This window comes from Molothrus aeneus, chromosome 2, assembly GCF_037042795.1.
Source record: "Molothrus aeneus isolate 106 chromosome 2, BPBGC_Maene_1.0, whole genome shotgun sequence".
NCBI lineage: Eukaryota > Metazoa > Chordata > Aves > Passeriformes > Icteridae > Molothrus > Molothrus aeneus.
The window spans coordinates 33,172,428-33,197,349 of NC_089647.1; the positions used below are offsets into that span (position 1 = coordinate 33,172,428).

General features: G+C 39.2%; 1 protein-coding gene and 1 long non-coding RNA gene across 8 annotated transcripts in view; both read left to right on the forward strand.

Annotated features, from left to right (window-relative positions):
• Positions 1-24,922, forward strand: part of DLG2 (discs large MAGUK scaffold protein 2) — a 988,724-nt gene that overhangs the window by 40,322 nt on the left and 923,480 nt on the right. The gene's annotated exons all lie outside the window — the stretch shown is intronic.
• Positions 4,694-20,542, forward strand: LOC136571717 (uncharacterized). The gene is made up of 3 exons (XR_010785725.1): positions 4,694-5,121; positions 5,338-5,530; positions 19,712-20,542. It is a non-coding gene; the product is annotated as an uncharacterized lncRNA (long non-coding RNA).

A 24,922-nucleotide genomic window follows, 5' to 3' on the forward strand; every position in this document is an offset into this window, starting at 1 on the left:
CTGCTGTAGCCTCCATCAGCTTGCGCTGCTTCTTGGTACTCACAGGGTGGTGTAGCTGTCCTCTGAAGCAAGGAACAAAACTTTCCCCCTTGCAGACATTTAAATAGCTTGAGTTGAAAAGTTAGAGTTTGTTTTGGAAGGGTCGGGTTGCTTTTTAAATGGCTTTCAGTGAATTTTATCAGCTTGATCCTAAGATGGTAAACATCATGGTGTTTTTTCTGAGCAGTGATATTAACCTAATGGCAGAAGACTAGGGTGGCCCTTGGGAAACAGCAAATTCTTGTCTTCTAATCTGGTATTAAAGAAATGCAGACCATCAACCAGTTCTTTCTGAATATGCTGGAATATTTAAAGTCAGCAGTGTTTTAGCTAGCAACTCTGGGATCCTTCAAAACGTAGTTATAGGGTGCAGGTTTTAGCTCCTACTTGGCTCATAAAAGTAAGCAGGAAACCAGAGATTTATACTTTAAAGGATTATTTCATTAATTTTTTAATAGAGTGAAACCATGAAATGGATATTGTCCATGTGAACTGTGAATTGTTAGGTCACATCAATGCAATAGGTTGATTGTACTGGGCCATATGCTCCCATTTCAGTGATTCCAAGGGCGTGACTGGGTAGCATTTTATTGTACTAAACTGCAAGTCATGCTGTAATTTAAGTTATACATATTTTATGTGGTTTTTTTACCTTTGCTTGCTTCTCTGGTCAGCTGTGAAGGTCACTGATTATGCAGTCTTTGTGTCAGTGTCCAGTCCTTGTGTTGAACAGAGGCAGTGGAGTCTGTCCTTGGAAATGCTAAAACCCTGAGTGGACTCAGGTGTGAGGAACTTGATCTAGTTACCCCTGCTTGAGCAGGGAGGTTGGAGTAGGTGTTTTCCAGAACTGCCTTCCAATCCCTGCCACTCTGGCTCTGTGTCTAGCAGAAGAAAGGTCTTGGCAAACAGAACATTGGAATTTCTCTAATTAAGCCTGTGAAGTGTCCTGTGCAGAAACTGCAGAATTGTTCTCAGGTAGACTCTTTGCTTGTAAAGATAAGAGCAATATTTAGAGCATTTGGGAAGAATAATTCTTAATGAGATTTGCATTTTGCTGCAGTTTTTTACTGATGTTTACCCATTACAATACAATAGTACAATAGACACTTAAATTCCAATTTGTCTTCATCCCCTAGCAAAGCAGAAAATGTGCATGCTGAATATTTCTACCAGGTGCTGATCAGCCATGGAATTTTTCTTTTTTGGGGGTTAGTTAATTAGTTGGTGAGGGTTAGAAGGTAGAAAGATTCAGCAACACAATATCTTAAAGAGAAATGCCATTAAGGATCTGGCAAAAATATTGTCGGTTCTAAACCATCCTCTGTGTACACTCAAACCTTTTCAGGTTTCAGTGTGCTGACTCAGTAGGCATTTTACATAGCAGCAATAGCAGTATTATTGAAACCATGGTCTAAGGAATAAAGGGATGCATGGCTTGTAGGGAAAACAAGAGCAGCCAAGTAGGGTGTTTTTTGACAAAAGAGGGTATTGCCTGGAAGAGTGTCTCCCTGATGTTGATTTTATTGTTGGTTTATGTAATAAAAGACAAATGGAAACAGTGACATTATCAAATGCATCTGTGGTCCAAAAAATATTATCTTTTTTTCACTGTTTGAAGGATCCAGGTGGGGTATTGGGAATATTACTCCTGAGTCACGATAGGAGTTGTTTATTGTTTTCCTGTTTCTCTCACTTTTAAATGGGGACATGGATGTGGCAGCAAAAAGAAAATAAATCTGATGTGTAGGTATCTTTATCTAGGATGCTGCTTTCAGTAGAATCCTCGGCACTATAAAGCCTGTTAATCATGACATAACATAAATCCTAAATTCCTTGGTGTCATAAAACACTAGTAATACTTTAAGCCATTTCTTTTCACTATTTTCCTTGGGGACATAATTTTTGTATTTCTCCACATTATTTCTCATTTCTGGTTTAAATTGCTTTTCTTTTCTTTTTTCTTTATTTTTCATCTTCTGTGGTCAGTAGCAAGCCATTGATTTTGTACAGGCATCATCTGGATTTCCAGCAAGTACTGCAGGGACCCAAATGTTTTCTTGGGTGTGATACTGCAGGCAGCTGGCTGTGCTTATAACTGATTCTGTTCCTGACAGCTTTAAATAATTGCTGTTTGCTTGCCTGCAAGCCTTCACTGAAACTGAAATTCTTGCACAAGCCCAGATATATCAGGAAAAATGTGGGCAAAGCATATGAAGAAAGCAATTTATCCATCACTGACAGTCTAGCAGCACATAACAATCTTTCAATGGCTGGTCAATGGTGAACAGGGGCAGTTTCATAATGTGAGATTTGGGGTCAGAATGTCTATAGGACCTGTAGACCTCCTACTTGTTTTTCAGAAGTATATCTGCACTCATATAGACAACTGATGAATAGTTTATATTTCTTTTTCTGTTAGAAGTTTGCATTCAGGTTATTATTTATACAATGCTCATCTAAAGTGTAGCAGAACTGACAGGTGAAACTTTTTGTGAGTGATTTTTCTTCTTAATTTCTTTTTTAAATGAATTGACAATAGCTAAAATTATTTATAAATGACATTCATATTTGGCAAGGACTGCTGACTGAAAAATAATCATGGAATATATCAGATTGGAAGGGACACATAAGGCTTGTAGTCCAACACCCTGCTTCTCACAAGACTACCTAAAATAAACTGTTTGACTAGGGGCAGCATCCAGACATTCTTTTAACTCTGACAGGCTTGGTACTTTGGTCATAGAATCATAGACTCATAGAATGCTGGAGGTTTGAAAAGGACCTTAAGGACCATCTAGTTCCAACACTCCCTGCCATGGGCAGAGACAACTTCTACTAGACCAGAGATTGCTCAAGGCCTTATCCAAACTGGATCGGAACTCTACAGCCTCCCTGGCCAACCTGTTCCAGTGCCTTGCCACCCTCACAGTAAAAAACTTCCTCCTATTATCTAAACCTTAATTTCCCCTCTTTCAATTTGTAGATTTCAGTTTCTTTTCTGGATACTTATGGGAAAACATGAAGGCATTTTAGATATATCTCTGGACTAGGCAGTAGCTGGCTATTAGTTTCTTATCTGGGGGAATGGAGATTCATGTATCCACTTGTTTTCAGTGCATGGTACTGACCAAGCTACCAAGTGACTGGCACAGGTTTCCATTCTGGCTGTGTTCTGAAATTTGACATTTCAATCATCTCCTCCTCTCTAAGTTAATTAATCCAATTTAACTGAATTCTGTCAACTGCTCTACTCTTTCTCCAAGCAAAGCAAAGTGTAGCAATGCCCAAGTCATGCTTGCATACCACATTTTCTGGAATAGGTGTAAACTTGTATATTTTTCAGCTTTGTTTTACTGGCTATGCATCAGATACCCAAGAACTTTCTGGAAGAACACACTCACAAAACTTTCACAGGAATCTCTGTGGTTCTTATATCATTGGCTTGCGCTGAGTCTTGATTAAGTCCTAAATCAAGCTCACAAAGGATGCTGATCACCCAAATGACAGTGAAATAATTTTTCCATGGCTACAGCTAAAGGAGCTTATAGTATAATGTAAGGGGAGATGGACAGTGTGGCAGAGGCATACTCTAAAGAAGACACATAGAAAGGCGGGCATAGTGGTGCTTGGACATGTTTTTATAAGATCCAAATAAATTTAGGCTTATAAATATGCCAAAGAACTGTATCTTTCTCATAAAAGTTAATATTTAGTTTGAGTGTTGGAAAATGAAATTCTAACTCAGTAGCACACAACTATTTTCACTGTAGTTGGGAAGCACTGACTGTGCACTGAGGGGACAGTGCAAAGTCAGTCTCTGCTCTGCTGCTGTTCCTTTTACACCTGAAAACTGTGTCATGGGGAACCCCTGGAGCTTGTTCTTCAGAAAACTACTCTGAATTAGATTCCTCCCTGTGCCAGCAGACATCCTTTAAAGCAAGGAAAATATTCTGCTGTCCTTGAACTGTTAACCTGTGAGGTGGAATAGCCAGCTCAGTGTGTTTGCCTGAGTCCACTTCTCAAGAGTCAAGGGCTGTTTGCTGACCTGGCCAGGACGACTGCTTCTTATCTGCTCTTGACCTTTTTTGTTCTCATTTACTTGCAGCTCTGCTACAACTGAAATTTTTCATGAGTTTAGCTCTGAATCACCTGAATACACACACCTTTCTAGTCATAGTTTGCAGGGAAGGTCAACACTATAACCGAAAATAAATTAATTTTGCATAGATGCCTGTGTCTCTGCTGTGCTGCCTGGGTGGGAGTCAGGGGTGGGTGAGCATGTTCATTAAAAGAGGTTCCTCCCCAAAACGGATTTGTTGGTGAAACCCTAACTATGATGCTGTGCTTGCCATGTAGGTAGCAAGTGGGTAATTCTGTAGAAGCTTGCCAACAACAATCACATCTGTAGAGCTGTGGATGCTTCCTATGCCTAATGTTTCTTTGATTGTTTTTTTTCTTCAGACTTGTCTTCCCCTGTACATCTGTACTCAATACATTATATTTGGAAAACTCAGACCTATCAAATGGGGGTGTGGGGGAATTTCTCTGGGGTTAGTTAGTTCTAACGTTCAAGATATTGTTTGGAAATATGTCATGTAAGTGTCTTTGTTTGCAAACAACCTGTCTTTAGCTGAAAAATGAGTTTCATGGAGAAAGCTAGAGAATGAACATGGAAAAGCAGAATAGAAAAATTCTGGAAAATAAGAAGCAGTATTGCTCTTCCTTTCATTACTCTTGTCTGCTTCTGGCAATTAGATTAAGTAAACCTAAAAGGACAGGAGAAAGAAAAGACATCCAAAATTCGTACTTACATTAAAAGAACAATACCCTGAAAGGGAAATCATGCCAAAAGTTGCATCTGTGCCTTTTGCAAGATGATGATAAAAAAGCAAAAGAAATCTCTCCATTTTCAAGATAGCTTCAAAAAGAAAGCAACCAGACATGGAACTACCTCCCACACTTCACTGCCAGTGGCTCTTGCATGTGATGTCCTTGGATACCCAAAAGATTAGCCAGTCTCATCCACCTGGCCCATGTCACAGGGATCAAGGACATTTCTCCATCTACAAACTTAAGCTCATGGTAAGTATATCCCTTTACTAAGTTGCACAGTATTTTCTTAATAAACAGTGTTACTGCTTTTTATTTTGTAATGACACTGAAGCACAGTTATTTGTGGCTGCCAATTGTTATGAATTTATTAAATGAAGGAAAGGCTGTAATACAGTCTAAGAAAGATAGCTTTGTGAAGGCTATTATGAAGCAGAAGACTTAATATTCCTTTCTTTTCTTTTTCAGCTCTCTGAAAGTGAAGAGAACAAATTGAAAGTTAGAGTCTGAGAAGACTAATAGGGACATCTCATTCTTGATGGGGGCAACAGTCCTCTCATATGGCAATGCATTATGAGCCACAAAGAAGGTATCTGTGACTGTGGTCACAAGGGTTTTCAGGATGAAGAAGAGACGAGAATGTTGACTCTATGATCAGAAGGTTTGATTTATTATTTTATGATATATGTTACATTAAGACTATACTAAAAAGCAATAGAAAGGAAAAGGTTCCTTCAGAAGCTAGCTAAGCTAAGAATAGAAAAGAATGAATAACAAAGATCTGTGTCTCAGACAGAGAGCAAGAGCCAGCTCTGCCATGAGTGGTCAGTAAATCCAAACACCCACAGGAGACCAATCACGGGTCTACCTGTTGCATTCCACAGCAGCAGATAACCATTGTTTACTTTTGGTTGCTGAACTGCAGCTTCTCACAAGGAAAAATCCTAAGAAGGGATTTTTCATGAAAGATGTCTGCGACAGGTATCCTTTAAAGTTACTTTGTGTTCTCAGTATGAACAGACAGAACACATGCCATGGGAAATTTGCATCCACGTTTTATTTTCATAGATTAGGAATCTGTTAAAAAAATCACACAAAAAGCAAAAAAATGCAGATTTAATCTGTGATTTGGTGATCTCATATATTCACCAATCTTGAAGTTTCTTCTGCTGTAATTTTATTGATTTAATCAAATGGCAGTTTTTATGGGGCCAGAGCATTTTCCTTCTCTGTTGAGGTACAAGGCCTTTTCCTTCCAATTACTGAATCTCAGTTACCGTTCATTTACAGCAGAAATCCAGAAATTGGATGAAGTTTCAGCCTCTCAGTGGTCATTGACTCAGGACCAGATTGAGCAGAGAATAAGGTCACATTTTGATTGGAAAGGCATCTGATTGTCAGCTGCAACCTGTGAAAAATCAAGTCAAGGACCTAAAACCAAATAAGTGCTTTGCACTTGGCTGATGTGAAATTCGTGTTTGCGTTTTGGTCTGGTTTCACAGACATTAAATGAGAGTCTACATTTGTGGTGGCATGTAGTCAAAATTCCTCTTGGCCAGCTGGATACCACATGCCTTTCTTGAATTCAGAGAATTATTACACTGGATCATTAAACTTCTAATTTAATGTTCATTATACCTGAAGAAATTATTTTCCTCTTTTGGTGCTGTATCCTTTTCTGTTTTTCTTGCTACAAGTTTAATAACTACCAAACCTTATCTTCCTCTTAAGAAGAAACAACTGCTTTTAATCTAACAGAAAACATGTATTGTTGAGAAATCAATGATTCTGTCATCCTTAACATGCTGCCATCAACACTGAAAATAAAGCTTGATCTCATTTGGATTCTGAATTACTAAAGGTGTGGGACAACAAAATGTTTTCCCTAGAGGCCAAAGAAGGTGGAACTCTTCTCTGGTCTCTTCTTGTTGACTTCTCACAAGATTCTCTGTGGCCAGGAATCTGTTGTCCTTGAGATGTCTGTATTGACACTTATCTACAAGTCACTTACCCAGTTATCCAGCAACTGTTTCTTAAATTCTTTTCTGAAATGTAAGGCTGGCATTTTCTGGATGTACCTCCATATAGGCACATCTCCGTCTTTACTGGTTTCCCAGCTGAATTTCTGCTCAAAGTGGGTTGATAGAGGTGAGTGTGAATCAAGTACACAGCTGGGCACTCCTCATACTCTTCTGTATTTCCAGATGTAGCTGACTGTCATTGTGGAGGGACTTCACTGCTCTTTGTAGAGGATTTAGCCTGTACAAGAGAAGGGTCACATTCTGAGTAATCAAACAAAACCATCTGTGTGCAGTGGGAAGAGTGACATGAAGATTTCAGTGGCTCTTCCAGGCTTTGCTAGAAAGTCATGGGAGTTTGGAAAGTCTTGAAATGGGACTGAGATACATGATGAGGAGGCTTGTGATGCAAAGAGTCTATAGGGACAGTATTACAAAGTTCATATAAGACTCTTCTGTTTTAGCTGTGCTCTGTTACTGTCTTTTTGCATGTCAAAGAGCCTTCCTGCTTGCAATATAATTTTAAGATAAGTACTTGTTTATCTCCTATAGCACTGAAGATATCCCAGTGCCTCAGGCTATATGCTTGGGAGAAGAATGCTCTTGTGTAATGTGAAAATAAAACTAGTTACTTAAGACCAAATGGACTATATAGAAATGCCATTTACAAACAGAGGTGAAGAAATGAAAACCAGACTTCCTCTTCTTATACCTAGATTAAATCAGAGAGGTCTCTGTCTGCCTTTATCTTGCAGAGAGGCTCTAAATGCTTTCCTGATGCACACCTTCTGAGGAATTCTTTTATCTGTGCATGTCTTACATTTCAGGTTTTTGTGCATCAAAGGGAGCCTATTCCTGGCAGAAAGCATTAGCTGATCTTTAGCAAGTCCCTCAAAGGATCTGAATGGGCTTAATCTTTACCCTCAACACATGTACTTCTTTTCTCCTCATACTCATTCAATATATTTCAGCCATTTAGCAAAAATGAGGGGTCTTAATGTCTTAGACCAAGCATTAATCTCCTGCAGTACACTGGCTGTTCCTTGATTTAATGAATATTATCTTCTCTCTGATTGAGTGTCTCCATCCATGTAAGCAAATATTTTATATTTGATCAGCCTGGGCTAGTGGAAGGTGTCCCTGCCTATGGCAGGGGGCTGGAACTAGGTCATCTTTTAGGTGCCTTCCCATCCAAACCATTCTGCCAATCTATGTTGAATATGCTTAGTATAAACACCTAAATGGTTCAGAGATGTGCAGATCACTGAGACCAGTTGGCTGGTAATTAAATAGCTTGGATACCATCATAGATTTGGGATAATGAAGCCTTACAAACTTTCTTTTCCTATGTAATATCAAAAGGCAGAAATAAGACTGGGGGAAGAGTCCTGGGGAAGAGGTACTGGGAAGGGTACTGGGAAATCACAGAAGGAAGGGGAGAGGAAGAACTCAAGGACAAAAACAGGGCAAAAAGGTAAAGGCAGTGGCCTGAGGAAATTGAATTCAAAATCAGCCCACTGAGGAGCAGAAGAAAACATGGCCAAAAAAAAAAAAATTGCAAAGGAGAAAAGGACAGAAACAAAGGAGAGAAAGGTGATTTGATTAAAACTTTGAAGAAAAATGTCCCTGAGAAGAGGAGGAGTAAAGAGGCCATAGAATGATTGTATATAGCATCTCAAGCTGATGATTTGTCTTTTTCAGATTTTTTCTTATTTTTATATGAAAGGAAGCACAATTTTGCAAAGTCAAGACTGAGAGGGAAGAAGAGATATTGTATCTATGTGTGCCTAACTGCCTTTGGGTAGGGTGGAATAATGATGGATAGTGAAGGAGAATAGTATCAGCCAGTCACATTATGAGTTTTAGTGATAACTGATGTCTTTTGAAGTTATAATGGCAGGGTGAGCTTCAGTGATCCAGATTTTAGAGGTCCACGGTGACCTACTCTGAGCTGGCTGTCTGAGGGTTCTTTTATTAACAGTGGGAAGAAATAACCTCTTTTTAAGAGGTTGAACACTGCACTTACAGAAGTGTTTCCCTGCAGGGAGCTGAGGCCGTTTGAAAAGTGGGTCAATAATACATATTCTGTTTTATCAAATGCTCAGAAATATTCATAATTTTCATTAAAATTGTTCCACATTGACTGTTTCAAGTGTCAATACTGTATTCCCCTCCACTGAGACACTCTTACCTTCCCTCCTGTAATTTTTTTAATATTGGTGACAAGTTAGGGATTCCATTCTTGCAGCTCAGCTCAATGTAAAGGAGAACTAGGAAAACTACTGAGACCACTTTGGATACTGTTGTATTATTTCCTTGGCATTTAATAGCTGTTTAATCTGTCTGACTGCAGATGCTGCCAAAATCAGTGGTACAAGACCTGTAAACTCCTTGTTCTGGGAGGGCTTCTTTCTCAGTGAAAACATTTATTTAAAAATGCACAAATACTGTGATGGTTAAGTTATTTTGGGGGTCTCTGTAGCTTGATATGTTTGATAATCTGCTTTGGATACCACCAGAAACTGGCTGAGCTTCAGAAATGCCAGTGTCCTTTCTCAAAGGGTCTGAATGGGAGCTGTCTCTTGGGACTACCATGAGACGTCCTGAGAAGGTCTTTGGGTCATTGCAGCTCCTGTTTGGCTGGGCTGCTGGGATGACCAAGAGCTTTGAACAATTAGTGAAGGTCAGTTTTTTTATTCACAAAATAAAAAAGGAATAGAAGAGTAGGAGTATAGGTTATCCCTCCCCAACAGCAGGGTAGACAAGGATGTGAACCAGACTATATTTTACACATGGTTATTTCTACTACAAATCCTTATCCAGCTCTTCAGAGAAAAATCCATCCTAGTTAGGCACAAAAGAAGTGAAAACTCAAGTTCTGCATTTGCTTGTGACAGAGTTCTTTGTGTAAATCATTCTGGCTTATACTCTCACTTGCTTTTAATATATCACTTCAGAGTTGTTACTTTTTGTGATGGGTAAAATGCATTCAGAAGATGCACTGGATTTTCCCCAGTGTAACACAAGTTGTTTGCAACTGCAGAAAGAAATTCAGTGTTGCCTCCTCACAAGACTCCTTCAAGTCAGTGTAACCATTTGTCACAGTCTGTACTGAGTAGCTGGAACATTCACAGCCATGAGAAGGAACCAGGCTGTCTCCTACATTTATATTCATTCATATCATACAGAATAGGGTGCCTGCAGTAAATTTGTAGGTTCTTGCTTCCACCTGTCTCCATGGGTCAGACTGGATTCTGTCACAAACTTTCAGACTGCCAAATCATTGACATGCATGCCTCAGTTTCCCTAACTGTGAAACAGGCATCATGATACCTGCCTGCCACAGGCAGTGTTGTGGTGGTTGCCTGCAAGTAAGAAATTTTTATCTCTAGAATAACTTTTGGAAATTTTTTTGTGTCTGTGAGAAGGTTAATTTTTGAAGAAAGCCATGTCTGAGGAGATAGAGTACCAGCCTGTGCTACGGGAACAGTGAGGAGTGGTTTTGGGGAAAGGTATTATAGTAACAGGGCTCTGAACTTGGAATTCAGAGTTGTATCTTAGGCCTGAGGTGATATGAAAACCCATAATAAATCACAGCCATCTAATTTCAGAAGTGCTAACATGATTTTTTGTAACATTCATAAAGAAAAAATAAAATGCTGTGTATAAAACTGGTGAAAACATCCTTTTTTATTCAACATAATAATGTCAAAGCATGAAAAGGATGAAATAGTTTCATTTGTAGCAGTCAGTACATTGTTCAGGAGAGGTAAGGGAAGAGAAAGCAGTCAGGACTCTTGAAATATTGGTGTGGTTTAATATAACAAGAAAAGGAAAGAAAAAAATGAAGCAATTTGAAACAAAACAAAATCTAAAATATACCTAGTTCTTATTTCAATCAGATGGCAAAATGTTGATGTATTTTTTAATAACAGACACATTCTGTTTTGGGAGGACTTACAGTTGTAACAACTGTTTTTGTTTGCCTTTTTGATTTACAGTTGAATTTGATGATCTTAGAGGTCTTTTCCAACCTAAATGATTCTATAATTCTGTGAATCATAGTAAAAATGACATTTCCTCCCAGCTTTCAATCCAGTTATTAGCACTGATAGCCAGATTTCAGAGGTTTGGTTTGGTTGTGTGGTTACCTGAGATAAGGAACAGTTAAACACCAAGTTTGGTCTTATGCAGAGGGTTCTGTGAAGGATTGCTGAGGGATCTCTCAGTATTGCTGGTGGAGCAAACAGTACTTCCTGAGGACTCGCCCATCCCAGACCCTTCCCTTTATCCCACATTTTTGTGGTGATGCTGATAGCTTGGTTTGAGCCTGAGTTCCCACCAAGCTTAGACCTTGGATCTCTGCTGACTTTCCATGGACAAAAAGATGTCCAACTCTATCCATCCCTTTGCTCCTCGGTCTCTGGGATATGTCATCTACTTCTATCAGGAGAAATCAGCCAGCTATAGTCCCCCGACCCCTGTCCCTGCTTTCTGTGAGGGCCCACCCTGACCTTTGGTTAGGTGTCACCTCAGTGATTTTTGAGTAACTCCTTGATGCAGGTGCAATGGCTCATCTGTTGAGGGATCTGTGAGAGTAACCTCAAAGTCAGCCCTACATGTTGATGTAAGTACAGATGTCAGGTTTTACCTCTGTGCCTGTGTAGCCTATGAATATATTCTTTCAGTGTAAGTGTCTTTGAGCTGATATTTTCACTGTCTGGTTGTAACTGGAGATAGAAGAACAAATTATTGCCTCCTCTTATGGTGATATAAATGTGGATCAACTTCCCTGAGTGCAGAATTACTCAGCATAGATAACTCTGCAGCCTGCACTTGTATCAGTTGATACTGATGTGATCTGCTCCTGTGGTATGCGCTGTGCTCTTCTTACCAAATATTCAACATTTGGCAGCATCAGGGAATGTGATAATTTCTTTTTATTTTGCATCTGTGTATGTATGTGTGTTATGGATGCTTCAAATTGATGCAACCTTGACATTTTCAGTCATTTAGAGGACATTAACAGTGTGAAAATGCTTTAATTATCTTCAAGCACTTTCTGACTGAAGATATTCTACTGACATTATCATGCTCCACAGAGATGCAAAACTCCTTTCAAACCAGTTACTAGACTTCTGCTCTGCTATTGAATTTTGCTTTCTGTGATTGCTTTTTCTTCCCTTCAGCCATCCCTATCTTCAGTGAACCTATTAGTCTTGTACTTATAATTCTGAATGTATCCCTCTGTACATTGTAAGTCAAAGTGGCTGCGTTCTCACTCTTCAAATGCCCTTCAGTGATATATCATGCTCATTCTCTCTGTGCCACGCAGGGCATTCACCACAGACTGAAAAAAAATATAATGAAGCTTGTGCCAGCATCTTCCTCAAGAGATCTTGAATCTCTCTGATGAAACTTGCATGTGGGAAATTTGAATTCATCTGTTTAGCGTCTCCTAAAAGCAACTGAGAACACTATTAGCCACTATTTAAAATGTCAGCACTTTGCATAACTTCCACACAGTAGCGCCTTGCATTGCCACAGTTTTTCATTGTATTCAATAGTTAAAGCCTGTTAGTGGAAGAAAGATGTTTCTATTTGGCATATGTTGACTTTTGCACACTTTCTTTCTTGTGTGTCCTGAGACAGAGCTGTTTGCCAGCTGATCACCACTGCCTGCCAGTGCCTGTCTTCAAACTGCATTAGACAGATTTGTGCTTCTTTACCATGTCACAGGGAGTGTTTTGCATATGTCACCCTCATCAGAGCATATGGCTTTGACCCTGAACCTGTTAAACTAGAGAAACTATGCTGAGTCAACAGTTCTCAAAGTTATAATCAGGTTAACCTAACACAAGTTCAGTAAAAAAGATTTTGAGCAGCATCATTTACATCTGGGATGATGCTTTATTCTTTCAGAGTCAGCCTCTCATGAATGCTAATGGTCCTCTAGCTGGGAGTGGAGACACTGCTAACAGTAGACATATCCCATTGCTTCTTAGAGCATTCTGTAATCATTTGTTATTTCTATGTCTCCTGAAAGGCCCTGCTTTTACATCAGATTCACATTGGAAGTAATCTGTCCTTTTATACCCCCAAGGATGCTGATTGCCCCTAGAAAAGTTCAGAAAAGATGGTTGCACCACAGGGAAGACTTTCTGCTTATGAAGCTCCACTGTGTAATGAGCTATCAGCAATGATGAGGCTTGACCAAATTCAGAAATTGTCATAATCCCATTAGTTTGCCTTGCTGGAAGCCCTTAGAAAGAAGAGGATAAAAATCTCAGATTAAATATTCTGGAAAAGCTTTGGTTATTTGGGTGAGGCACAGACCCAAGTCCTTTATGAAGTTCATTTCACTCTGGGCCAAACCAATAGATCCACTCCACCTCTTATCTGAAGAGTGTCATCTCTGATTGCCCTTGTCCTCTCAGGCAGCTCTTCTCTACTTCATTGTGTAGAAACCATCTCATCACTCCAAGAGCATCTGGAACCAGTTATGGTGTGTCTCTGCTCAACCTTGTTCAGACTGGATTCCACACAGGGTCCCTACACTAGACACAGCATCAGCAGTTACTGACTAACATCCCTGATACACACATCTGAGAAACAAACTAAAAACTTTGTTAAACTTTGTTATGACAAAGAACTTTGGCATGAAATTTTTAGGCCAGATGTACAAAAATACATAGGTCCCTAGGTGCCACTAATTTCAGCTTAACTCAGGTGGATTTGTGGACCGAAGGCTTGACATCTTACATATTTACAGCTTCCAGATGTTTTTGCCTTACAAGAAATCATGGTGTGGTATGTTTTGTCTCACAGCAGCCTCGTGGGGCTTCACTGCAGATGACAAAGGTATTTAGGCACTTGTATCTGCAGGAGGCCATCTCCTAGAATCTATAAAATATTTTTGCACATGCCGACTTTTAGTAAAATTTGAATTCTTAGAGTTTGCATGTGCTTTGGTAAATCCCACTTGCCACATTGGTGGATTATTTATGTGCCTTCAAAAATCTTGCCCAAAGATTCCTGGTGTAGCAAGGGTCATAAATCTCTTCGTACATATAATTCCACACCTATATATATAATAGCAAATATCACTGGGTCTTCCACTTTGTTCCAAGCAGATATCAGACCCCCGTTCAACCTTGTAACTCAAGGTCATTTGCATCAGTACAAAGCAGGCCAGCTTTTTTTTGGTTCAGAGCTATGATTTGTCTACTCAATGACACTGACAAAGAGAACTGGCTCTAAATTAAAATTAGTCAGCCAGTCAAAATGCCTGCTTTTTTTTTTGGAAGGGTAAAAATGCTGAATGTTATCTGACCTAATCATGTGAGCATGAAATAGGTGAAAAATGCTACTCCTGGGATTGATACAATATGTCTGTCACTCACTGCACGGATTCTGTAGCACTGGACAATGAGTCAGCAGTCCAGGCAGGGAATGAAGAGTGAGGGCATAACAATTCTCTTTGACTAGAAGTGGGTCACCCATCAAAAGAGTTTCCTAAGCAGAGTAAACCCTCTTTTACAGTCTTATGGTAGAAATGTTGGAACAGTGGTCCTGGGCAACCTTATCCTGTGGTTTCATCCACTGTACCCTTCTTAAAATTAAATTTCCTGGCAGTTTTTTGAAGGAAACATCCGGCCAGGCTTTGTTTTATCTTTTCCTCTGTAACTGCAACACTGTTAACAATTCTGGCAAATATTTCCTCTCGTGTATTTTCATTGTTGTCAAATACTTGCAGAATTGCAATTTTGTATGTATCAAATGACTTTCACTAGCATTTATGCAGCATTGCTGCCTGTCATCCTGTAAAGTCTCATTTCCTTACTCTTAATCACCATGTATTACTTTATTCTGTGAGTACTGTTATTACCTGAGTATTACTGCCTGGCTTTTGCTTTTTTCCAGTTGACTGATTTTTATCCTAAGTTTCAAAGTCATGCTGAGCTTGTCCTGTCCACAGCTCAGTAAAATCAATACAACCATTTCCATTGCCACAAGGGCTGCACCATACTGCACTCTTAGAGTTATTATTTCAGTAGTATGGGGGACTCTTGTGCATGAGTGATGTGTGTGCTCTGTGTTTCTGTGTCACCCAATAGTCCTGTCCTAGTCCTAGGGAGTGGCTTAAAATGAACCAAATAATGTTAGGTTTAATTTTTTCTGGATCTAGGTTGTTTATTTCTTTTTTTTTTTTTTTAATAAAACAAACATGATTATGTGTTACCTTATTTAAGATTCAGCTTCTTTTATCAGATGCCCATGTAGAATACACAATACAATTAAGCAGAAACCTCATTTTCTCATTTTGTTCTCTCTCACTGTCTGGTAGCTGCTCTTCATTTGGGAACTTCTAAAAATTTAATTAAGGTTCAGGTGATATCTTTCAGCTCTTCTGTGAAAAAATAATATACCCTAGGAACATCCAAGTTCATTCATCTGACTGTATTGTTTCTGTATTCTTTTTGCTTCTCAGTGTACTGCTAGACCAACCAGCAATTCTTTGGACAAAATGTATGGATAAATATTATATGCTTGTTTCAAGTCTTTCCAATTATTCTATAGATTTGCTCTGCTGAAATGTCAAGTTTAAAATAAGCCTGTTGCCTTCCTTTCATTCCCTCTGCCTTGGAAATTTGGCTCAGAAAAGCAGAATCCTTCAATAGATTCAGCTGGAGCTGAAGTGCCAAGAGCTTGCAAAGTCTGCTCTTGGCACAGCCAGGTGTGCAGTTGTGTGCAGGGCCCTTCTTCTCCGTGCTGAACTTTGAAGGAGCCTCTGCTGAAATTTGCAGATATGGCTTTGTCCTTTTACTTAATTGCCTCTGCATTTTGAAGCCTGTAGTGAATATTGGCTTGACTGGCAGCAGTAATCAAAGAGCAGAAAACTTCTCATTTGTGTCTGCATCTACAAAGCTGCACCTGCAGAGGCCTCTATCCAGTGGGGGTTTTTTCAGTTTCCAGCATTTCATAAAAGAAACAAAACCACTTTAAAAAATAAGCTATAAAAGATGTTTCTCTTGTGTAAATTGGGAGTACAAAGAAATGTCTATTTAATAGAGATATTGTGAAGATTAGGTAGTTAAATATTTAAAGATCTTTGAAAGCATCTGTAATTATATTCAGTGAGTACAGCTTAAATATTTTCTTAGTTCTAACAGGAAACAGAAACTCAAAGTGGTTATGTGTAACCTTCTTACAAACCCACTTTCACTGCTCTCACTGTGTTTTAGACAATGCATTAGTAGCTTTCCCCAGGAAGAATCCCTGTTTTTCTTTCATTATTTATGACTTATGAAGAGTAATTGATGTCAAATATGTCTGTTGGTTCCTATCTATTATAGTTACCAATTTGGAAGTGATTAATAAAATATATTTTACTTTAGTGAATAATACAGACTAATACAAGGAGAATATATCTAATATTATAAAAAAAATGTAATTTTTTTTTCATTCCCTAGAGCTCTGCATTATTCTTTGGTCCCTGATTAAACTAAATTGTTAACCTGTACTTCTTAGAGCAATGATTATCAGTACATGCATGGGTCAGAGGGTGTTGCCATTGTATTGTATTTTTATTTGCAGTCTCTTCACAAGTCTTTGAAATTTCAAGTCCTATATTTTTTACATTCATCTCTCACTCTTGCAACTTTTCATCTTTTCCTTCTCCCCTTGTGAAAGCAGATTGGAAATACATTTTTTGCCTTGGTCCCTTATTAGTTTGTGCCCTGCAGTGTCCCTTTTTTTTGTCTGTTCTAAGCAGGTTGCATTAACAGTTCAGTACAAACAGCTATGAGATTATTTTGTGACTGGCTCTTTTGTAATCACTCTTTCAATGTTTCTCATCATCCAGACCATGCACACATAAAGCCTTGGGGTTATTTCTTTCCTATAGTGTCTCTTGCTTTTTCTTTCTTTTGATGTTTCCTGATAGAAATTGCACACTATACTTTTCCCTTAGGGCTTTGTTTTAAAATCCACCTCCTAGGTGGCTTTATTCTACATTCATTCAGTAAAAGCTGTTAACTCTGGGTCTTCTTTTTCTCTCTCTCCATGCAAAATGAGAAAATTAGTAAATTCTCCAAGAGGCAGTGGTACATCCCACTTAGGTGAAATCTGTGAAATATTAATCTTTATAGAATTATAAAAATCTGCTCCAGGAAACCATATTCTTTCATTTTGTCTCTTATTATTTGTTTACTGATCTTGCTACAGATCTTGAACACTCAGTGGAGCAGTGATAGGGTTTACAAGCTGAATTTACATCTTCCTATTTCACTGAAAAGGAGAGAGAAGGTGGGATATACTTCTTCAGGGATGATTGGCAAAACTGTCATGGGCACCTTTAGAAAAGTCATGATCTCATGACCACTGATCAAAGACACTTCCTTATGGTGGTTTTCTAGTGACTGATTTGTAATTTTTAGTGCTTTTATGTCCACACTACTCAATCCAAACTGGCAATAAGTGGGCATATGCAGGCAGAGAAACCCAAGATGAAATTGTCTTATAAAGTGATCTGCTGTTTCAAATCTTTTCCTGTTAATCAGTGCTGAGAGATATCAGTAAGGCAGAATATGGAAACTTAACCCACTTACTGTCTGATATATTTTGTGGCAAAACAAGATTAGTCTAGAATTTGTCCTGGATTCTTAGAGTACTGAGAAAGTACATTTGTATCACAGGGTGAGGATGATAGCTGGATAATGAGAAGCACAGAGATGGGAGCAAATGAGATGAAGTGTTTTAGGACCCTGCTACTGTGTGAAAGAGATGCAAAAAAGGTCGCTTGAAAAAAACCCTTCTTTTCTGTTGCTAGTGCTCGATCCTGAGTTGTTGCTCAATAATGCTTGTTATTCAGTGTAATTTGAATAAGAAAAAAATCTTGCTTTGTCTCACCTGTTTGATTACCTTTTATACCTTTAATTCAATTCTTGGCATTCTTAGTAGAATCCTAAACTCATAGGGGTGAAAAGCTTCCTTGTAACTTACATTTGGTATACTTTCCTCTGGAAAGTACTGTGGTGTGAATTTGGCAGCTTAGAGATTTTATTTGTGGTGCTGTCTTGGGTTTTTTGGTCATTGACATTGATTACATCAATGGCATTTCTGAGGGTGCTCAATGCTGATCAATTTAGCAGTAACAGAGTGTTAATGATGTTATGGTAAAACTCTTTTTGTTAATTTGGCCAAGATTTCTCCACATATCCCACAGAAGCAACAGACATCTGTGGTTCTTCTCATGGTTTTGTGGGAAGCTCTGCTTAGAAGAGTTGTTCTGGAGTAAGATGGCTGTAGTCCTAGAATAAAGGGGTACTTTCCAACAGGTTGGTTTGATGGTTTTTCCAAAAAGGAGCCATGTTGGTGTCACCCAATCTCCTCCACCTTTCTAGGATTTGTCAGGTTTGCAGAGCAGGTGTTGAGTGTGCAGGATGGGATGGCTACAGGTGTGTGAAAATACATTGCATAGAACTTTGATTCATCTTGGGTCAAATACACTCAGTCTCAGAGCCAGGTGCTTAAATTCTTACAACCTGAGAGAGACAATATGTGTTCCCTCCTCCATCCATTTATTTGCCTTTCTTAGGGCAGAAATACCCTTTTTCCATGGCACGAGTGCCATGCGGGTACCTCAACTGGCTGACTTGTTAAACCAGACCTCATTTAGGAGGCAGAGAAAAGATGAGATTGTAATCCTTCTCCATTAAAGGAGGTGCAAGTAAAATGGGAGAAAGTAATGGCTGCCATCCTTTTCTCTCACAGCTGTGCAGGAACTTCCCAGGGCTCAGTCCCATTCCTGAGGTTGCCAAATGGGCTTTCACGTGGCCATGGGCTTGGCAGTAACTGTAACCTTGCACTTTAAGTGGGGATGAGAAATGAATATTCTAAATGGGAAGAACTTTCACAATCAATAACAAAAAGTAAGGGTGTTCTCTCTTTTGTGCTGATGCCACTAATTTCAAAGTCTACTGGTTAGGGGACAATATGCAGAAAATTTTATATGGCTTTCCAAATGATTGCTGGAGGTCTAAAAAGGAGGGAGAAGGATCTGCTTCTTATAAGAGCTGGTTTAAAAGGGCAAAAGTTTTCATTTAATGAAAATGAACATTATTCATCTCTTTAATATGAAATTTATTCACTTGATCAAGTTTCCTATTTTACTTGAGTGGTTTTGGATGTGGCCAGTAAGGAGGGATTACTGATTCAGTAATCTGCAAAGTCATCTTTGAAGCAAACTCAGATTTTACTCCTTCAGTTTTCAAGAAGAATTATGTTCCCACTTCTCTTTCTCATTTGCACTGCCATGGTTTTATTCCAAATTGGGCTGTGACAAAATATCACATAATTTTAGGGGTTGTTTTCCAGAGACAGCCTTCCCAAATCATGTAGTTGTGGTTTGTTGGGAAGGTGGGATGTAAGAATCTGGCTGCAGTGTTTCCAACCCATATTAAAGAAAATCAAAAAAGGAAGAATAATTAGGAAACATTTAATATTCTTTGGCTGCCTAAGTCAAGACAACTGTTTAAAAAAGAACAATTAAATCCTCTCTTAAATCTTATTGCAGCTAATAGGATAATAGAGGGTCACAATAGCACCAGGCAAGATCATCTCAGTACCTTCTGAAGTTTAGTGGCCAGGAATAAGTACAGAGTGTGCATGGGTTTGACAAGGTCCCTATTTAGTATTTTTAGTATGTTAAATTCCTAATGAATGGCTTTATTTACATAAGATAATAAAATTGTATGCTTAATTTTGAATGACCCTTACCATATTCATTCTTTGACAGGTTCTTCTAATCTGGTATTTTTCAGAGTTGAACTTCAGCTATCAGCCTGCACCCTAGGACCATTACTGACCACTACAGCTGCATCACTTGCACCCTGGCACGTTTTGACATCCAGGAGAACTCAATACTTCTGCTATAAAGAATGTGGACATGAAGACCAGCTTGTATATTTGTGTCCCTGAATGTCTTCCACTTGAGGAAAAACTTGTGTGCTATTGGATAAGGTCCTGAAACAATTTAAATGCATCACCAGCAGGAAAAACCCATCATGAAGTGGGAGAAAGTCTTCTTGAACATTATTCATTTGAATGATGGACCTGTGTAGAAGCAGATATTGAGACGATGCAGCTGACGTGTGACAGAGTACCAAATGGACGTCCTTAGAGAAGTCAGTTCTAACTTCCCTAAGTCATCACTACTCTCTTAGTAGGCCATATTTTTTAGGGAATCACTCAGCATGTGTATCAGCTTTCCCAGACCTAAATTCTTGTAGGCTGCATATTTCTTTCAGAGTGAAAATTTGAGACACTAGCCCATGAATTGCTGTGAAGACATTGAAGCCACATTCCTCACTTTTAAGGGACTGGTGTGGTGACATACAGGAGTCTAATGTTCCATGCCATTTATGATTTTCCACTTTATTGAAGAAATAATTCTGTTTGTAGTTTTATGAACTTGCAATCTTGAATACACAGCACTGCAGGTCACAATTTTGTCTATAGGCTGTTCCATCTTAAGTGAAGAAACACTATATGTTGTTAAAACCCTGATCTCCAAGAGTTTGTAAAAAAAAAACCAATGTTTGACTTAAAATGTAATTTTTAAAAGTTGAACATTTATTATTAAAGTTTCTTAAAAAAAAAAGGGGTATCATTTTTGTGCATTAATGCTTGTCTGACAGACACTGGAAGTATTCCTCCTGAAAGAAGAGCACCTTTAGTCACAAGCCTGAGGAAGTGGCTCGCACTGTAGATGGATGGATACTTTGAGCTTATTTGCACATATTGAAGCTTTTCCAGGTGAAAAGTCCTGACTGAAATCTAGGGGGGGTCTATATGTAGTGATTACACCTGTGCCTACCTGCTCATACTAGCAGGAAAAGTGACCTGCTGCTATATTTGTGTCCACAGGGTAACTCTGAAACTTTCATCTTCCTTTGTTGCTGATTTTTTAGTGGCTGGAGCAGGAGCCTGTAATTCCTAGGTCAGTTCTCAGGGTCCTTGCTGACTTGTTTTGAGCCTTCAGCAGGACATGTGGCTGTTGTGTGTGATTTTTCCAGTGTGCCATAGGAGGCAAATTGCATCTAATATTTGCACTGTGGGACTTCATCCAGTTGTGTTTGTGCACTGCTTGGAGGTTTTTCTGCTGAAGGTGGTAGTACTGTTTCTTCCAATTCCCAGTTCATCTGTGCTGCAAAGTAAGTAAGAGCCTCTTGAGGTCACAGTTACTTCCCTAAAATGGTTATTCATCTCCTGGTTGAGAGTTAGTGACTCATTTACTGATAGAAGTTTTTGTGAGTGGGTTGTCTTAATAACCTACAGGCCTAGAAAAATCCTTTTGCATCTTTGCCAGCCAGTGGTAGATTATATGCATTCCATGTATTTCTATTCAGGTTTTCACAGGGGAATTCAAAGCTTAGAAGTGAAACTCCCTTTATTTTCACTCAGCTTTGAAAGACAAGCTGCTACTCTTGGGGAGGTAGGCTGTTCTCCTTGGCCTAGAGAAAGAGCTGTTTGGTTTCACACTGTGCCATAGCAACTGCTTTATTTGTGGCAGTGAAGGAGGGACAGAATTTAGAAATGTAAAAAGCTTTGGTTAAATAGGAACACCATTATTTCTGTTAATTTTTACAGCACTGTGATATCTGTATTAAAGCTAGGCTTTAGGGCTGCTTCTTTAGAGGAAGAATAGACTATTTTTAAAAAATGTATGTTTTTAACCTTCCTCTCTGCCACCCAAATGAAAGTATTCATAATGGCAACTTACAGAAATGAATTATCTGTATTGTAACTTGCGAAATAATTTCCACTGAGACCCTCTATTGGACTATTTTGAATTTGTAGCAAGGTAATTAGACAAGCACAGTCAATACCCCTAATCATAAAGATGGTTTCTGCCTTTATTAGTTTCTAGTCCCATGCTGAATGTATAGAAATCCTTATGATAACTTCAGAGGAGAGGCAATGAAGTGAGACTTCTCTCCCTGTTGCTGTCATCCTTGGGGCTGATGAACTGGCCTGAATCCTTGTGGGAGCTTGGAAAAACAGCCTCTATCAGGGATGGGAAAATGAGATGGATACCTTGCTTTTCTTTGTACGGAAATGCTCCATTAGTCCTTTTTGGTCAGGATTCTGTGTGTGAAGGGATAAATCATAATCATAAAAGGCAAAAGCCATTTGTAACTGAGTACTAATGTTGAAATAATTAGTGTGACTAATCTAGCCAGTCTTAAATCTTCTCCTTATAATGGTAAGGATACCTCAGATGACCCTGTCCACCAGTTAGGTAGGATCAATCCTTTAGCCTCAGTTGGTCTTACAATAGATGATGCAGATTCCTGGTATCAGTTTTCTCCCAAAGGAATGGACTGGAGGGCAGTATTTAATGTTTGGGTTATTATGCATAAAATCTTGTGCAATGGCCAGAAGCAAGCACGTGATGAATGGAAGTAGAGGCATTGCTGGTATAACTGAAATCATAAAAGTTCTATCATTATTAGGCTGGATGTAACTGTTTTGAAAAAAATAATCAGTTCCAATAGTTATGCTCATACTTTTTAGTTTCTACCCCTTTTCCTGGTGTTGTGCTTGCTCTTCCATGGGCCCTAGGGTTTGTGGTTTCAGTCTGGTTGTGGTGCTGAGGAGTGCTGGGTTTTATGACAAATCATTAGCATCTGGAATGGTTGGTTGGGAGGAATCTGATGTTTATGTTGATGGTTTCTTCTTACTCCCCTTAGGGTCCACTTCTGGTGGTTTTGTGTTTTATAAGACACTTTTATGTCTTTGTTCATTCTTCATTAGCCTGCAGCTCCAGGTTGCATCCAAGTAGTCTATATTTGATGTTCTTTTTGTACGATAGATATTGTTCCTTTGTTTTTTATAAACCCATGCTTGTCCAGTGTTTCCTTTAATTGACTATGAATGACTTATTTATGGTGATGGAGTCTCCAGTGCTCGGCTGTGCCCCATTTCTTATCACCCCCTGACTGTAATCCTGGATGCAATGTCCTGTGTCTCCCTCTCTGAAAGTCTCTGATGTTGTTCCAGGCTTATATAACTCTATACCACATCCCTGCATTACAGCCATTAATATCTCATTCCAGATGGACTGTTTGCTTGTTAGCTCTCTCTCTCTAAAGCTATAGCTATACCACATGAAGATAAACCTAAGTAAAACAAATCAGCCATGGGCAACCTGGCCAATTAAATTGCTGTGTCAGCTGAACCAAATTAAAGTGAAGCTGCAGGCAAGCCAAGAAAAGTTCAGATGGCAAAAGAGAAAAAGGTCTGTCCTGAGGCCTTGAAAGCTCAAGGCAAAGCTAAAGGACTGCTGCTAATGATGGTGGTACAGTATTATTACAGGCCTAGATAGTTATGGGTGAATTAAAATGCAGAGCTTGGGATAAATCTTTCCTTTCTTTGGAGAATGAGAGCCAGGAATTTTGTGGAAAAGCCTGTGGCACACAGGGTTACTTGCAGGAAGAATGGGTTGTCTTGTTGGATTGAAGGACACTTATTTGTCATCTGCCTCTATTTGTCAGTCATTTCCTCCCCTCTCTCCCACACCCACATTTCCCTCCTGTTGATTAGTTTTTTCCAGAGCTGCTCTAAGTGTTGATGTGTTGAAGATCATAGAATCACAGAATGTTTTGTGTTGGAAGAAACTTGAAAGCTCATCTTGTCCCAACCTTTCTGCCATGGGCAGGGCCACCTTTCACTAGACCAGTTTGCTCAGAGCCACATCCAACCTGGTTTGAATATTGCCAGGAGTGGGGCAAGATGTCTGTGATGGGCAAGATGTCTACAAACACTGAAATCTGGTGGCTGGGTAAAGAAAAAAGGTTGACAATAATTCCCCTCTGCCCCACCATCTCTCCTTTCCAGGAAAGTAGGAACTCTATACATACCCATATTGCTGTGCTACTGCAGTCCAATTGCAATGGCTAGTCAGCACATTTGTAACTACAGCTTCTTTCTCTGCCAGCAGTTTGGGAATGCAGCAGAGACAAAACATTGCTTGAGAGGAAAAAGTGATAAAAATGTGGGATGACAGCTGGAGCTGTTGATTGCTGTACACCTCTGAAGGAAGCCAGGTCTGGATAGCTCTGTGCCCACAGAACTGTGTGTTGATGGGTTACAACATGGGGGAGCCCCCAAAGGAGCTGCTCCATTCAACTACTGCTATGAGAAGTATCCATCAGTATTAACACTCATTTTTGGACCAAGCTGAGGGTGCTTTGCATTCATCCCTAGATGCTCTCCCACCTCTACATATTGGTTTCTTTTCCTATGTTTCCCAGCCATTTTTATTTCTTCTATTTCCATATGGGACCTCTTGTCCACCCTGCTGAGATCTGTCACCTGCTTTTCTTGGCCATCTAGAAGAGGCCAATTTTTGAAGCACCCAGGGCACAAACAAGACTTTGGGAACATAATGGGGGATTGGTGGTAGAGCTGCCAGTGTTCATGGCACTGGCAGAGGTGGGTCAGCAAGGAGAACACACAGTCAGCATTTTGAAGGCTATTAAACAGTGATATTCCATGATGTATGATGATACTCACATGAGAGTTCTAACCATCTAGGACCTGGTTTTTGCTCTGTTTACTAATGCCTCTCTCTATAATGAAGTGCAATTTTGTTCAAGGTTTTTGCAGATGAACAAGCCTGTGGGCTGTTTCTTTATGTCTGCTGCATTTTAAGCACTAAAGGAAAATCAAAGTTTACAGGCAAATTCTCTCTGAGAGTTGGCATTAAAGGAGATGTTAGGGCACTTTAAAAATATATATTTTACAGTGAGGGTAATTGATGGGTCAGCGATGGAGTTCCGCTTCCTGAGAGTGGTTTCCCTTTGATTAAGTTAAGCTTTCCAAATAAAATGTTCTGTAAGGTGACATGAGACATATTAAACTTCATGTTATTTGAATTTGTTAGAAATGGAACAGAAAATGTAAAGTATGTTTAAAGTTGTCAAAGCTCAGGCTTATGCAGTGATTAGTATATTTCTTGTTATTTCACA